Source organism: Aphelocoma coerulescens, chromosome 11 (assembly GCF_041296385.1).
Source record: "Aphelocoma coerulescens isolate FSJ_1873_10779 chromosome 11, UR_Acoe_1.0, whole genome shotgun sequence".
In the NCBI taxonomy this organism is placed as follows: domain Eukaryota; kingdom Metazoa; phylum Chordata; class Aves; order Passeriformes; family Corvidae; genus Aphelocoma; species Aphelocoma coerulescens.
In genome coordinates, this window is record NC_091025.1 from 12,824,546 (window position 1) to 12,839,889 (window position 15,344).

General features: G+C 39.7%; 1 protein-coding gene across 6 annotated transcripts in view; it reads right to left on the reverse strand.

Annotated features, from left to right (window-relative positions):
• The window catches only part of ADCY7 (adenylate cyclase 7), a 60,684-nt gene that overhangs the window by 37,691 nt on the left and 7,649 nt on the right, over positions 1–15,344 (reverse strand). For 5 of the 6 annotated variants that reach the window (XM_069026843.1, XM_069026842.1, XM_069026840.1 and 2 more), the window contains one exon: positions 4,577–4,729. The exons of the other annotated variant lie outside the window; for it this stretch is intronic. The gene's annotated coding sequence lies outside the window, so the exon portion shown is untranslated. The remainder of the gene's footprint in view (positions 1–4,576; positions 4,730–15,344) is intronic. 6 annotated transcript variants of the gene reach the window in all.

Consider the following 15,344-nt stretch of genomic DNA (forward strand, 5'->3'; position numbering starts at 1 on the left):
TCTTTTGTTTCACACAAATAACAACAGTGTTTCTGAAATTACTTTAGCAATTTCCATGACAAGAATGATCTCTGACTGTAATTACCCATTAGCAGATATTAAAAGGGAATCAGGAATCTATAAACATGCAGTAGAATAATTGAAGGAGATTAGTAGCTGAATTATGAATTTCAAGTAAAAATAATCTCCAGTCTAGTGGACTCCACAACTATTTCAGTCTAGGAAATGAACTTTAGCAATCCAAAGATCACAGGAAATACCATTCATGTTAAAGACAACACTTCTTCCTTTTAGACTTTGCTTTCAAATGCTAGCCTGCAGCCATCTTGGCTTTTACTACTCATATAAAAATATTGAGTGAAGAAGAAGTGTGTTTTTAATGATCTATCTGCTATCAGTGAGTGTCTTTACAAAGGTGAACCTCTTTTTGTACATATTTTGAAGTTTTTCATGTGAAATCTCACCTTTCTTACTGAAGAGCTCCTTCTGCAATACAGAAAAAAAAAATATCTTACTGGTATTCACCTTCTATTTTCTCACAAAAACTGAGCATACCTACTTCAACTCATCAGCACTCAACTATATTTATATTAAAAAGCCAAATCAATACAAAAAGTAGACTGTCATTTGAAAAAAATAATAGCTCATGACATGTCAGAGCAATCAGTGACACTACATCCCTTAGGCTTTGCCCTTGAACATTGTCAGCCACAGCAATGATAGTGCCAAATGTACTGCAAAGAAAGCATTGAAACAGAACTTTTTAAATTCACATTCTTATTTCGGTAGATTGCGTCTTCTCATAATGTTTTTTCTACAATACTTCTTAAAGTAGGAATAAATAACAAGTTGTTTAATTTGGAAACAGTCCTTCAGTCTTTTGCACAAGTGGAAGATGTGAAATAACAAAGGCTGTGGTTTCATAAGCTGCTGAGTCCAGGAGCCAGCTCTGACCAGCCAAAGAAGAAGGTCTGGCCCACTCAGACCCCCCATCCTGTGCCAGGTGCCTGCACCCAGCTCCTGCTGGGCTCTCTGCAGAGTCCATTCACCAAAGACAGCAACAGAAAGACAATTTTGGCAGGTCACTTCCCTGTCAGGGTGGGGGAGTGCAGCAGGTAGCAGAGGTATAGCTGATCTGCAGAGCTGGCCCGGGGTTTGGAAAGGAAAAGCAAACCACAAGTAGGAAAGCAAGCACAGCAGTGAGCTCTTAAACTGACTCATCACTTCTCACGGGTCCACAGCCTAAGAAAAAGAATATCAAGGGTACCACTGCTAAAGCTGGGGGTGGGGGGAGGGTGTTTGTTGCTCATTTTTAACTACCAGTATTATTACAGGATGTGCTTTGTGGAAAGAGATTACAGTAACAGAAAGAAATCTCTGTGCTACTGATCCAGGTAGGACAGAAAACGGTGACAGAATATGGTTCAGAAAACTGATTGGTAATTTAAGACAAGCTCACAAACTAAGTTAGTAAAAAAGAAAGAAAAGTCCATATAACCAGACTGATGCAACAGAACTATATGTGAGAGTTTGCTACTATTCTAAGGTACTTTTTATTGTGAAAACACGTAGTGGTTCAACCAACAAATCTATTAAGCCTTATAATTAAGTGCTGGGTCTAGCTCAGCAGGGCAGGGGAGGAAGAGTCCTTTTATAACACTGGTTTTCATAAGCAGCAAACTCCAGGGTGTAAAAAGATACATCACACCAGAAGAGAATTGAGCTGTGCTTTGCATCTTTCAAAACCAAGGTGTGTGATTATTTCTTGACTTCCCGACCCCCTGTCACATCTTACAGATAGATATTCTGACTTTAGCTGATTTAAAATTGAACTTACCACTGCAAAAGTCAATATTGCCCTTACACTTTCAGTTTTCAGACCTATTTAAAATTCATGTCTTTGAACACAGTGTCCTCAGAAGCCAGGATGGATTTCAGTTCAATTGAAATTACTGTTTAATTTCAGTTCAATTATATCAAAAGCAGAGTGCTTGTGCAGTTATTGAAAGCACTAAAACCTGCAATATTCAACTATATAAACTGCAGAAAAAGCCCTGAAACACAGAACATTAAATTTCAGTACTATGAGGAAAAATATTTTCAGCTGAGACAGAAGTAAGGACAGAGTCTTTGTGTGTGTAAGACCCAATAATTTCTATTAGAATATCCCTGATTTTCACAGAAAGTAAAACTCCTGACATTTTCAGAAGATCTGTTTCTTAAGAAAAAAAATGCATCACACTCAGTAATACTGAGTCTCTGCTGAAATCAGCAATAAAACAAAAATTCAAGAAAGGTGTGTTTGAACTGTCAATTTTTTTTTAGGCATTGTCCCATTTAGGTTACAGACAGAATTACAGCAAATACAATAGCTCAGGCTGACAAGTTTTCTATGCTCAGTATAATTAATTTCACCTAGAATGAATTCTGTCACCTGTATCGCAATATTCTGAATATGCCTCAGATAATCTATTTCAGTAAAGCAGTCAAGAAGCACAGATGTGACAGAACAAGAGTATTGGGATGTAACTGGACTCTTCTATGACTAGATACAACAATAGATGTGCAAAAAGCAAAAAAAATAACAAAAATTTTGAAAACAACTGTGAACAAGAGTGTAATGGGCATCACACATTGCTCTCATTTTTTTCCTGTCTCAGGTAGTTATTTAAGGGGAATGTACAGTTCAACATAGAACTGAATCTTTCCCACCTCTAGGTAAATAGTGTATTTGCACAGAGCAGGTGCAATGACAATATGGCATGGGACAAGGCAGGAAGAAGATAAAACCTGCCCTGAGTAAGATAAGAAATCACTTCCTATTTCAGTTGAGTCCATCTAAAACCAGTAACCCAAAGAAGGAGGCTCCTCTCTCTCCTACCTGAAATATTCCCACCCCACTGAAGTGAATAAAAATACAAACTGACATCTGAAATTCAAACAATGCACTGACGCAACAACTTCAGTTTCCTTGACTTCCAGTCCCACTCTCTAATTTTTACAGAACAAAGTATTTTTAAAAATTATTTTGTCAAACATGGTTGCTTCTGAATTTCTGCTTACTCAACTCTTCCTGAAACAATGTCACTTCAGACATAAAACTCAGCCCAAGGCTGAGAGATGGACACAGAAAGAACATGATTGTACATCAGTACTCGGAACAGTGCACTGCAGGGTGGTATTGCAGCACAAATGTATTTGTTAATGTATAAAATAACCTTTGTGAAAGCAAAGTCTTTGTACTATTTAAGGAAGAAGGGGGAAGGTAAGGAGACAGATGAAATCCAAAACCCCCTTTAAATAATGACTAGTACTTAAAGAGTAAGTCCTATCAAATACCTGCTTTAAACATATTATTTCTCTATACTATTTATTACAGGGGAATTTTAACGTTCCCCAAACTTAACCGTGAAACATTTGTTACACCACCACATCCGTACTTCACAGCCAAAAAAACTAAAACTAACACTTGCAATAAGGAAGTTCCCTCCCTTGGAGGTTAAATATTAAAAACACCACCAAGGAGACAGACATTTCTTATGGAAGCATTGTTTCTAGAGTCATCCCCTATCTCAGGACACAAAGCTGTCAAACACCCACAATTCTTTTTTAAAAGTTTTCCAAAATGTAATATCAAGTTTTGGAAAGGTCCTTTGTGGAGTCATTCTGAAATACAACAATGATAAAGGACTGCAGACCTCAGAAATCTTCTATTTTCAGTCTCACTTGATAGCAACACACACTAGAAAACTGTTAGGAGTTGTATACATATTTATCATTGATCCAGACAAAGGGCCACAGGAGCCAAACATTCACAAGGGCCTGGGTGAGCTCCTTTGGATCACAAAGAGGGAAACATGCAGAAGCAGTGAGAGCTTTCCAGTGACAACCAACATGCCTCACGGAATGTTTTTTCTACATTAAGTTTTTATTGTCTACTAAGATACTAAAATGTCTGAACACAGATCTAAACACTATCACTCTTCTTGTTTCATCTTATCTTTCATCTTACCATTTCCAAAGCTTTGTTTGACAGCCAGCCCTGTCAAACTGCTCCAACTCCAACAGACCACTGGAAACTTGCACCATGCAAAGAAAGCACTGACTCACCAGGGCAAACGTGGATATCTCACCTGGCACAGCTAAAAGAAAGCAGACACTTTTAAATTAAATTCTCCTGAAGCAGGTTTATCCTTTGGATTTGCTGATACTAAGGCCAGTTAATGAGTATTAAAGCAGAGCTAGTTAATTCCAAACCTGAAATAATACCCCCAGACACAGCAAATCTTCAGGATGTGGCAAAAATCACTTCTCAAAACAGCTTGCAGTTACTGCCTCAGAGCGACGTGAAGTCCACAGAAGAACCTTCCAAACCAGTGAGGCACCACGAACACCCAAGTGAAGGTTGCACTGCTCAGCACCCAGCCAGCCCCCAGGGCTGGGCGCTAAACCACCACAGCAGCACTGAGAGAGCATTTTTACCTGGACTGCAAAGCTCAGCTGTGCACAGCAGATTACACCAGGCTTTTATTTACTGGGACCACTGATAAGAAATGCATGCTTGTTGTTTGCTTACTGTTACAGGCCACAGGATTCATTGGCAAATTCCGTATTTCTCCACTCCACCGTGGTCTGTTCACTCATTTTGGAATTCCTGCAGGATACTGAGTGCAGCCTGCTCAGGTGTAATCCTTGACACTAAATCTTTTGATGTAGCACACACAGGAACCTGCAACAAGACAGGGAATCTTTACTGCAATGACCACTGTAGGCATTAACAATGCTTTATTTCCTCCCCTCATAGTTCAAGGAAGAAAAACATACTCAATCTCCATCATACATTTTATGAACCTTTACCCAGACAATCAGTAAAAGAAAAAGTACTTAACTAACTGTGGCATGCATGAGTATAACTTGATTGAAACACTTCATCATAGCTGGAAATGCCTGAGAAGGAGGCTCAAGACCGATGAGAGGCATCATCTTTATGCTAACTGATCCCAATGCGTTTCAAGCAAGGCCCGCATGACAACAAAGGGCACTGCTAAAAATAGGGTAACAATGTGTAACTAACTTTGACAACACTATAGATAATGAAAGTCCTACGTTTTTCAGGAAGTTTTGTTACACACAAGATCAAATACCAGCAATTAAAAAAACCCAAAAAACAACGCTCCAAGAAGGGCAACTTAAATTAAAAAATATATAATTCAAAACAACTCAAAATATTGCAGACCAGCAAATATGACAATATGGCAGGAAAATAGCTGAAAAAAAAACCAAACCACACCAAAAAAACATTCCTTCCCTGGACCTTGTAACTCTGGATAAAGACTTATCTACTCCTAGTGTGGGAATGAAGAGATTCTGACACTAAGTTCGCTTGTCTTGGAGTACAAGAAGGGCAGAAGTGCATATTCCTAGGATGTTGTGAACACAAAATTTTGTCTCCAGCTAGGCAGGTAATGACAAGACATGGTTAGGTATCATCCCTGAACCCAATGCACCAGGTATCTAGTAGGGGAATTCATAACACACATAACAGCTCCTGGCTTGTCGCATTCTCTTCCTGCCTTATCCTCTTCATATGCATTCTGGGAACAACTCTGCAGGTGTGACAAGATGCCAGAGAAGTTCAACACCTCAGCACAGCACCAGGCACTGGCAGGAGCCCTGGTTCCTCACTGTTCCTTGTTGGAATCCAGTGCACGCTCACCAGGGGCAGGAACCAAGGAGTAAATGGTTATAGAGCAGTGTTCAAACAATGACCCAAAGAGAGATCCAGAGCAGGAATTCTGAATTACCATGCCACTGAGGAACTTGATACAAGTTAAACAGCTGTGCTAGGAAGAGACAGTATCAACATCTACTTCTCTGCTCACCCCAAAGCTGTGTCACAAAGGACCCACTTTGGAAAGCAGAAGGCAAGGGAAACTGCCAAATAATCTGGCACAAAATCAGAATGGATGCAAAGTATTTTACTGCAACAAGAATTAAAATCAATCTATTGCCATTCTCTGTTAAATTTTTGGTAAAATATACAAACTACTTGAACCACCGCTCAAAATAGGCAATCTGTCACAGTGGGTTAAATGTCTAGCTCATACCTAAGCCCTGGGACAGCTGTGGCCATTTCCATTAGATTTTGGCCAGGAGATAGCTGTACCTAGCCAAGTCCCACATGCATCAGCATTCATAAAAGTTGGGTGAAAACTGGAAAATATTCTTATGAAAAAGGTCAAAACCCTGACAAAGGCTTTTGGCAGCCTTGGAGAGAGATGAGAGGAAAAACCACAAGATATCTCACAGAGTTCATCTGAAAAGGCAGATATAAATCTGATGTGTCTGTGCATGTGTAAAAGCAGATAAAAACAAGACTTCATTAAACCTGTTACATGTCCAATTTGGAATGCCTTAAATAAGCTGCTGCTTTACTTTCACTGTGTTATGTATCCAATATTAAGGATGAGTCTCTGATAATCATGAGATGCCTCACATTCCTTTGAAATGGACCAGTGTTATTTGGAGAGCAGCACATGAGGATGTCCCAGAAATATCATAATGCCTTCTAGAAAAATAAACTATGACAGTTTTAAAAATCATCCCATGTTTATGAAGGTGCTCAGTTGTAGTTATTCATATTTATAACACGCTCTAGAGAATTAGTGTGATTTAGAGAATTAATGTAATTACTATACCAAGTTGACAAAGTTTCACTGACTTTTACTTTTTTTTTTAATTTTTAAAATCTATGCCTAAAAACATAATTTTGGCCAGAGCCCTTGATAAACAGTTTTATGCAAGATTCCCTTTAGTTACAGAGGGATCAAGGTGCTGCTCCCTAGAAGTGTTACCTCAGGATCAGGTCCTGGGGACACTATACTTTCTGTCCTACACAGACATTATAAACAGAGATAATGCACAAGAGAAATGCTCCACATCAAAATGTAAAGGGAAGAGAGTTAAAAAAGAAAAAGGTTCTCTCTGTATTTGTAACTGAAGTTCCTCAGAGGCACAGAGAGCAGTCTGCTGATAAGCAGCAAGTTTCCGGCAGTAAAGTGATACACAAAGTGCTTGGAGCCAATTTTTGATCTGCAAGACAGACAAGCCTCTCTGCATTCAACACTAACCACAGGAGCCTATTTCCCTAGCAACAGCTTGTGGGGCGCTTTCATTTTAGCTGGAGAACATTCAACCAGTTACATTATGAGCCCTGCACCTTGCTGCTCCAGCAGCAGTTGCTTTTCACACCTACCAAATTGTTATTTGTGTGGTATTGAGCTGCTGGATCAATGCTGCACCTGCAGCACAGATTTGCTTTATCGTGTTTTGGTGGTTTGGGGCTTTTTTGGGTTTTTTTAACTATCTGAACTTTATCAAGCTAAAACTGGTCAAAAGTCAAAAAAACCCCAAAACCTTACAGTATGAAAAAGAGGTAACTTATATACTTAGTAAAACCTCTTTTATTTTCCAGATATTTCCTTTAAGTTTGGAGTATTAGAGCACAGAGAAGCCCTCAACAACAGTCGTGTATGTAACAAGCACAGTCCTTGATTAATTTTAGGGAGACTTAATTCAAATAAATGAGACAGAAAATGTACCAAACTAATAATGCAAAATCAACTAGTCACCATCAGATCAAATGGCATATGAGATAAAAAAAATTAGTGACAAAAATTGAGAAATTGCAATCTAGGAAGTAATCGTTCAAAACTGAGAAAAAGCAATATCCTTCAATGAAAATGTAATTGAACTATACAACACATCCATCCCGAGTTTATCCTCAGACACTGAGGAAGAAAACAACAAGTTTTCATTAATACTATGCCCCAACGAAATACAAACCACTAATGGACATAAGCCATAGCCCAAAGGTCCAACCTGCTGGTAGTTTCTCAAAGATAACCATGATTCAAAGACCTCACATTCTGCACAGAACCCCAAGGAGAAAGCAAGCAGTTACACATAGGGAAAGTGCTCAACCAAAACCCATGCAATGAAGCACATCAGGAGAAGATCTGGGAAGAGAATCCAAACTTGAGAGTTCACTGGTCAAATCTTCCCTGGTAGATCAGGGAGTTCCTGTGGAAGCACAAATCACCCATTAAATTAGTGTCAGCTGTTTAAAATTCTGATTACTTCTGACTTCCGCTGAAGTTGTTCAGCACAGTTTAAGAGCAGGCCTGAGAGCCAACCATTGCCAAAAGCCCAAGAACATTATTTCAATAACCACATCCTGTGGTTAAAGCACAATAAATTCCAGAATTATTTTTCACCCTTGTAATCCCATATTTCTATCTTGTGCATATACAAATTCTCAAAAGCTTCTGAACCCTTAGCCCCTGTATGAGAAGGACAACTAACATATTTAAACCAAGAACTCAAATCCATTTTCTTTCATCCCTCCTATGGATTTTCTGCTGACAGGCTCCAAGTGTGTGGCATCCCCTTTCTTCTCTCCTAAAGGAACTGACCTAATACCAACATCCACCCACAAAAGATGCCAACAACATAAATGAATACTCACAAGACATTTTAGGAATACAGTAGTCCCAAGCTAATAAGACACAAATAATTTTTGACTATAACAATTCATTACAGTAAACATCTTTGTTGGCACTTAAATCTTTTGCTGGATTTTATTCTCCTACTTCCAGAAACTGATATAATTCCTGGAGGAGAATGTCTTCAGCTGTGCCAGGAAGCACAATGCTGGGCTTTAAATATCACATAAAATAATAATTAAGTTATTGTGTAATAGCATTATATTTTCAAAAATAAATACATAATTAGATAAGAATGCATGATGTTAAGGATAGCAGAATGCCCGTCCTTCAGCTCCCACTGACAGACATGGTGGTTACAAAAACAACACAGTGAATCAGTGCTGTAGATTCACTTACAGAAATTAGGGGGGATCTTTCATTTAACACTAGTTTTTCAGTAGCAAATGGAATCGGCATCTCTGAGCAAAGGCGTGACAGAACAAGGGATGAAATCATGAGGTTCCTTTCATTCCTTTCACATGGCTGTAACACCACCACTACTTCTGAGGTACAGTTCAAGATGACACCTTTGCCATAGCTTCCTTATTGCTGAGGTACAGCTCCCTGCCCAAGCAGCAAACCGGGTACAATGGGGGAGGGCCTACATGTGGAATGGGAGGTGTTGGGGATGTGCTCAATTACAAACATCTTCAGCAGCCAGTGAGCGTTTATTCATAAATCATCATCCTCCCTACACACAGAGTTTAGGTCAGTTTAATGAACAGAAACCTAGAGAGGAAGTTTTGCTCTTCATTTTAAAGAAATAAACCCACAGGTCCTGGCTATGGCTCTGCAACAGGGGCATCTACAGTAATATTTCTCAACAAGTTTCTCCTCCTCTTCCTTCTTCCTCCCCACGACTTACTCCTATCTTGTTGCCAAACCATTCTTTCAGTATGTGCATGTCACTGTTTCTAGAACTACATACAATCAGTTCAATTCAAGAATAACCATTTGTCTCTCCTAGGTTCTGTTTCTTTTTGTCCAAAAGGCAGATAGGGTCAGTGACGGTGTGCAGCAGCTTCGAGGGCACCTCAGCCAGCACAGCTGAGAGCAGTTGGCTGAAGAGCAGAGGCAGAACAACGAGGTGACAGCAGGAATGTGCTCCTTAACCTAAAAATGCTGCTGCAGCCGTCATAGGGAGGAACTGTGCTCCCACATGTGCCCCAAGATGAGGAGAGATGCTAGGCAAGAGCCAGGAATAGAAGAGATCAGCTTCTCAGGGGAAAACAGACCTCTCAATGCCTTTAGCACTAAGCAAGTAGTCAGGGTGGTGTGAAATTCTCTAACGTATGACAAAAGCCATTAACAGTTCAGTTATGCACAGTCCATGACCTGCAGGAAATAGTCAAGACTGAAAAGAACAGGGACAGATAAATATATGCAAGCAGCAAAGACTCACCCCAGTCAGATCGGCTCACCCCACCTCTGAAAACTGAATGAGGAGATCCAAGATGCTCCCCCAGAGCAGGGAGGAGAGTTGTAGTTGCATCATTTTTCTAGATGAGCAATGTCAACGATTTATGCTGAGTCAGCCCTGAGCCCATCAATGCGTTGCGCTGGTCCCTGGGGCACTGTGCTATTAGAGGTGATGACTTTCACAACAGGCTGCTGAGCAGGATCCAAACAGAAACACACTTATTAAAGAAAGGAGAACTGCTACTTTATTTTTCAGTAAGAGCAAGAACACGCTGCCAGTACTTTGGGCAACTTCCAGCAGCCAAATTACTGTTAATGTCCAGAACGCTTTCCACTTTTGTCTGGGAGTTTCCAGGATGAGTAAATAAGACCTCATGTACTCTTATTTCTATCAACAATTCACAGAAAGAAAAAGCCAGAAATAAATCAGACTTGCTAGAATCACCCTGTGAGCACTGCTCAGGTTTATGCTTCCACCACTAAATCACACTTCAAGTTTGCTGCCAGTAATTTCATGAGGAGAAAAAAAAAGTGCTCTTCCCTTCCAGCTTAGAATTTTTGCATGACAAGATATACACCAAAAGAATCTGTATTCAAGAGCAGGAAATAGGGAAGGAAGAATTAAGGGACTTTGCAGATAAAAAGAACTATTTGAAAAGTTTAGCTCACTCTGTTAGGCAGAATGGAGTTAAGCACACAAACTGAAAAAAATATCAGTCATTTGTGACCAATTTGCAGCTTCTAATATGTTTTTTATCTTGCACACCTTCCAGAGGCTAATCTCCAAACCAAGTACTTTTGCATTTGATTGCTACCTCAAAAGACATATGAGCTCCCAGCGATAAAGAAAAGCCAAACATTTACGTGTGTAGAGTGTTTCTGACGTAACACAATCCGCACATGTTTACAAATCCAAACCCCACACACTAACAGTTCACTCATTTTTGTTGGTTTTAAATTAATTTTAACAAATGAAGCAGAAACTACTGAAATAGCATATAATGCAAAATATGATAAACCCCATGTTCATATCTATCACTGAGTTAGCCCACTTCATACAGGAACTAACATCCAAATATTTCAGGGTAAGGAAAGTCACAAGCCAGACGTAACCATTCAGTGACCTTAACTGTGCATAAAACAGGCAAATCTACATTTTTAGGTACTCTATGTATTACACGCAGACATAAAAATGCTGTAACCTTTATTTAAATCATAAAACACTGGTTTACACCCACATTTCTACTACTTTATCACCATGCTAAGCCTAAGCATACAGACCTGCAAGTCAGAAACAAGGAAGGGAAGGAATAAAATGTAAGTGAAAATGTCTGGTATGTGTTTTTGTTAAAATCCACTCCTTAAAATGACTGTTAGCAATTACTCTGGTCAGGCGCATATATGTTGGACTATACCAATAATTTCATCACTGTCGATTTGCTAAATATACCTATAAGCATATATAAGCACAAAGAAACCCCAGATGATAAAATAAGTTGAAATTAATTATAAGCAAACAGTCAAAACTTAGGTCTCAAAACACTCTAATTGCTCCACAGCATTTTTACAAAAAGACACTGAAAGTGTTCAGTGACAAGCATAGAAAAAGGCTTTCTATGTCTTTCACACAAGCTCCCAGCTTTAGGTAGTTTAAAAAAAGGTGTGTGGGGGAGACATCAGATTTGCAAGAAATGTGCAAAAGTTCCAGTGACATTCAAAGAAAATCAGTGGGGTAAAAGAAAAAAGTGTCCCATTGGGAAACATATTGTACACTGTCAGTTGCAGATGTCAAGCACAAATTAAGAAAGCATTAAGATAAATTTTTATATTTAGACACTAGCTAGTGTCTAAATGTGATGAATATGGAAACCAACAATCACTGAACTCTCCACCCAAACCACTGATTTATGAAATCCTGATTTCCTAGACGGGCTGACAAAAGAAGTAAAATGAAGCAAAATCAAAGCTGCAAATCAAGCATCCCAAATATAAGAGAGATTTTACACGTACTACGAACACTAGATGTCCACTTTATCAATATCACAGCTGAAAATAAATCTGTATTATGAACATAAAGCAAGACTCAAATCAACCAGAATAAACAAAAGTTAAGGTTTTGCAGAAAAATATATTCATGACAGCAAATATAATAACTAACACATCAATTCTTTTAAGTGGTGTTAGATTTTATCAATTTCCTTTAACGTTTCCTCCTTTGGCTGAGATGAATCTGGACGCTAGCACAAAACCATGTTTCCCAAGGGACTCTGACAGGGCCGTGTGGGAGTGACCTCCCCAGAGCCAATACAGACTGGACACAAGTGGATGCTCCCCCCTTGCAGCCAGGGAGCAGCACTTGGCTCCTCCTCTGAGCCCTTGAGTGATTGTCCCAGTTTGCCCTGGTTTTATGACCCCACAGAAAGGATCAAGAGGAGGTCAGTCTAAGGAACAGGGATGATTCAGTGAATGACGCATCAAGGAACTCAGACTGCAGGTCAAGAAATCCCAAAGAAGAAAAGGAGTATTCTCATTCTGGCAGGAGTCAGACAAAAGAAAAGCCAGGAAGCTCATCAATAAAAGCAGATATTTGTGTCAGTACTCTGAGCACGCAGTATATCTAGTTCTGGTCAGAAATTAGTCTCTTGCACAAACAAGCTACTGTACAAACTCAAGGTAACTGCATCAATACAAAACCCAAAATGGCACATTCCAGAAACAGAGCATATAATCTTCGCCATATAGTTCTTCAACTAGTATGCTTGAAGTTATTGGGAAATGTATGTAAAAAACTAAAGGTCCAAAGAAACTGTTTAAAAGTTTGCTGACTTCTTCATTAAGACAGGAAGGATGTTATAAGAATGTTTAGGACCACTGACACAGCACTGGTGTTTTATCAGAATATTAATGTTAGCAGACATTTTTAGTGGAGATTAAATCACAAAATTGTGTTTTAAACAAAGCTTTTAGCATTTGACTGCAGAGAAACACTCACATTCAGCCAAAAGGAGATAAAAATTCGTAAGAGAAGTGAGGAATCAGCATACAGTTCTGAAAGGCTTTTTTCTTTTTGTAAACAATTCAAAACCAAAAGCTACATTTGGCAATACTGCAAGGAAGGTGCAGTAACCCATGTTACTACCATGTTATAAAAAAAGGCTTGGCTTTTTTAAAAAGAGAAAGGGCAGGTGAATAAAACTCACTGTTGCCTATCTTCCTTATGCTGTGAGCTATATAGCAATATAGAAAAGAATTAGCAATTAGTGAATAGTTTATGGGAATACAAGCAATCATCCCAAGCAAGTTAGAACTAGAGAAAACTACATCTTGAGATCATTCTGATGCAGGTTTTACTTCCAATAAAATGGCACACAATACAGTTTGTGTGCTACAAATGATCTGTCCAAATTATCAAATTATCCAGATTTTAAAGATATTTTAAAGGCTACCATGGCAAAGAAAACTACCTACCTGGTTATACAAACAAATTATCAGCAGATCAATTAAAACATGATAATAGCATGTAAAATTTCCCATAGTAACTGCCAATGTACAAACTCACAACCTCCTGTAAAGAAAAGCAGAATAACTGGTCTCACAATTTACCTTATGTTGGATAACAGCATACACAGGTAATAAAAAAGGCATTTTAACTTGCTCCCTGACAACATTTTGTGCAGCCATCCTCCTAGGTTATTGTCTAAAAACTAGTGTGGCCATAATTACCATGTTGCTCCCCTGATGTAAGAATATACATTTATGTTAAAAGATATTTGTGCAGCCTGTGTGCATTGCTGGGGGAGGTGAGGAAACTCTGCCATCATAAGCAGCTCTGCTCTGTAATCTCAAATTCCTCATGGCTGTCACAGGAGCCTACATGTATCTGAAGTTTTCCTGGACATTCCTAAAGCTCTTTAAACATAAGAGCCCTTCATTTGACAAGGGGAGCACAGGAAGGGCTGGTTGGATGGCACTGCAAGGAGCAGCACTCAGCCTCCTCTGCTGAATAAGACACCAGCAAAGATCATCCACAACCACCTGGCTGTTCCCTAGCAGAACAGGTGCATATAAAAACCAGTTTTTCAGGTCTGAACCAAATTGTAGGGTAACCATGCAACAGACCACCCAAGGGTCTGTGACTGGCCAGCACTCTCACAGCAGCACAGGGAACCAGAATCAAAGTCTGCTTGGATCCTTCTCACGAAGCAAAGCCCATACTGGGGGTGTCAAGTACAGGAACAGGGACGTGGGAAGCCTGGGAAGCATTGACTAAATCCTAAAGAACACGTCAAAGAAGGAAGATTCAGGGAACAGCATGCTGTATAGTTTGTTTTGCACTGACCAGCAATTGCTAGCATCGCCTGGAAAACTGCTTTAAAAGTTCCCCCCACTACTAGCTCTATGTCTTTGTGACTGTCAGCTATCTCATGCCTCCAAGAGTTAAGTGTTCCTAGCACATGGGATCCCAGAAAAGTTTGTTTACTTCAAAAAGACAGAGTCAGAACTGATTTTAATGTCCAGGGCATTTGTTCCTAAGGTCCAGGCTGAGTGAGTGGGTGCAGAGAGGCAGCACCCAGAACCCTGAGGTGCTTAAAGCACTTGCATATGGGGTGGACACCAATATAGCTGACTGGTGTCTTCCAAAGAAGGCACAAATCAGGGTGATACCATCACTAACTTGCATACAAAAAGAGAACTTATTAAAATTCAACCACAAGGCTGGAAAGAGCGATGGAGTTGTTCCCCACTCAGAGCTGGCACACTTCCCCTGCCCACTTCCAGGCCACTGCTCTGACAGCACAGTCCAGGTTACAGCAAGAAAAAGTATTTCTGGACAACTTGATTTCCAATGTGTTAGGCAGCTGCCTTCAGAAGTGCTTCTAAAATACACCAGGTTTCCAGAAGACATACACTACGTTCTCCCTCCTGGTATCTCCAGAGTCCCCCCCATCGATGGCACTAACCCAAGCCTGACTCTGGATCAGAGCAAGTTCTTCCCAGGTCCACTATAGTATCATTATGCAGTAAGAATGCAATATAATTAGGTCTCCTCTGCCTGCAACCCATCCCATTTCTGTGAGGGCAGTGCACAGCTAAAGAAATCCTTCCTCCTCCCCCTAATCTCACTTTTTTCTCCTCTTGAAAACCCTTCAGGTTCTAATGAGAATATTTTTATAGCACACGAAAACTGCAACAATTGATTCATGGCTTTCTGATTCCCAGAGTTCCCATGATTTCTACAACCAACACTCCTCCTACTTACCAGCAAGTAGTAAGTTTGGTTGGTTTTGGGGTTTTTTTTAGCTAGTGCTTCTTAAAAAATTGGCCATTTGTAAATGCACAAGCCCAAAGAACAATGCCGGGGATACTGATACACAGAAT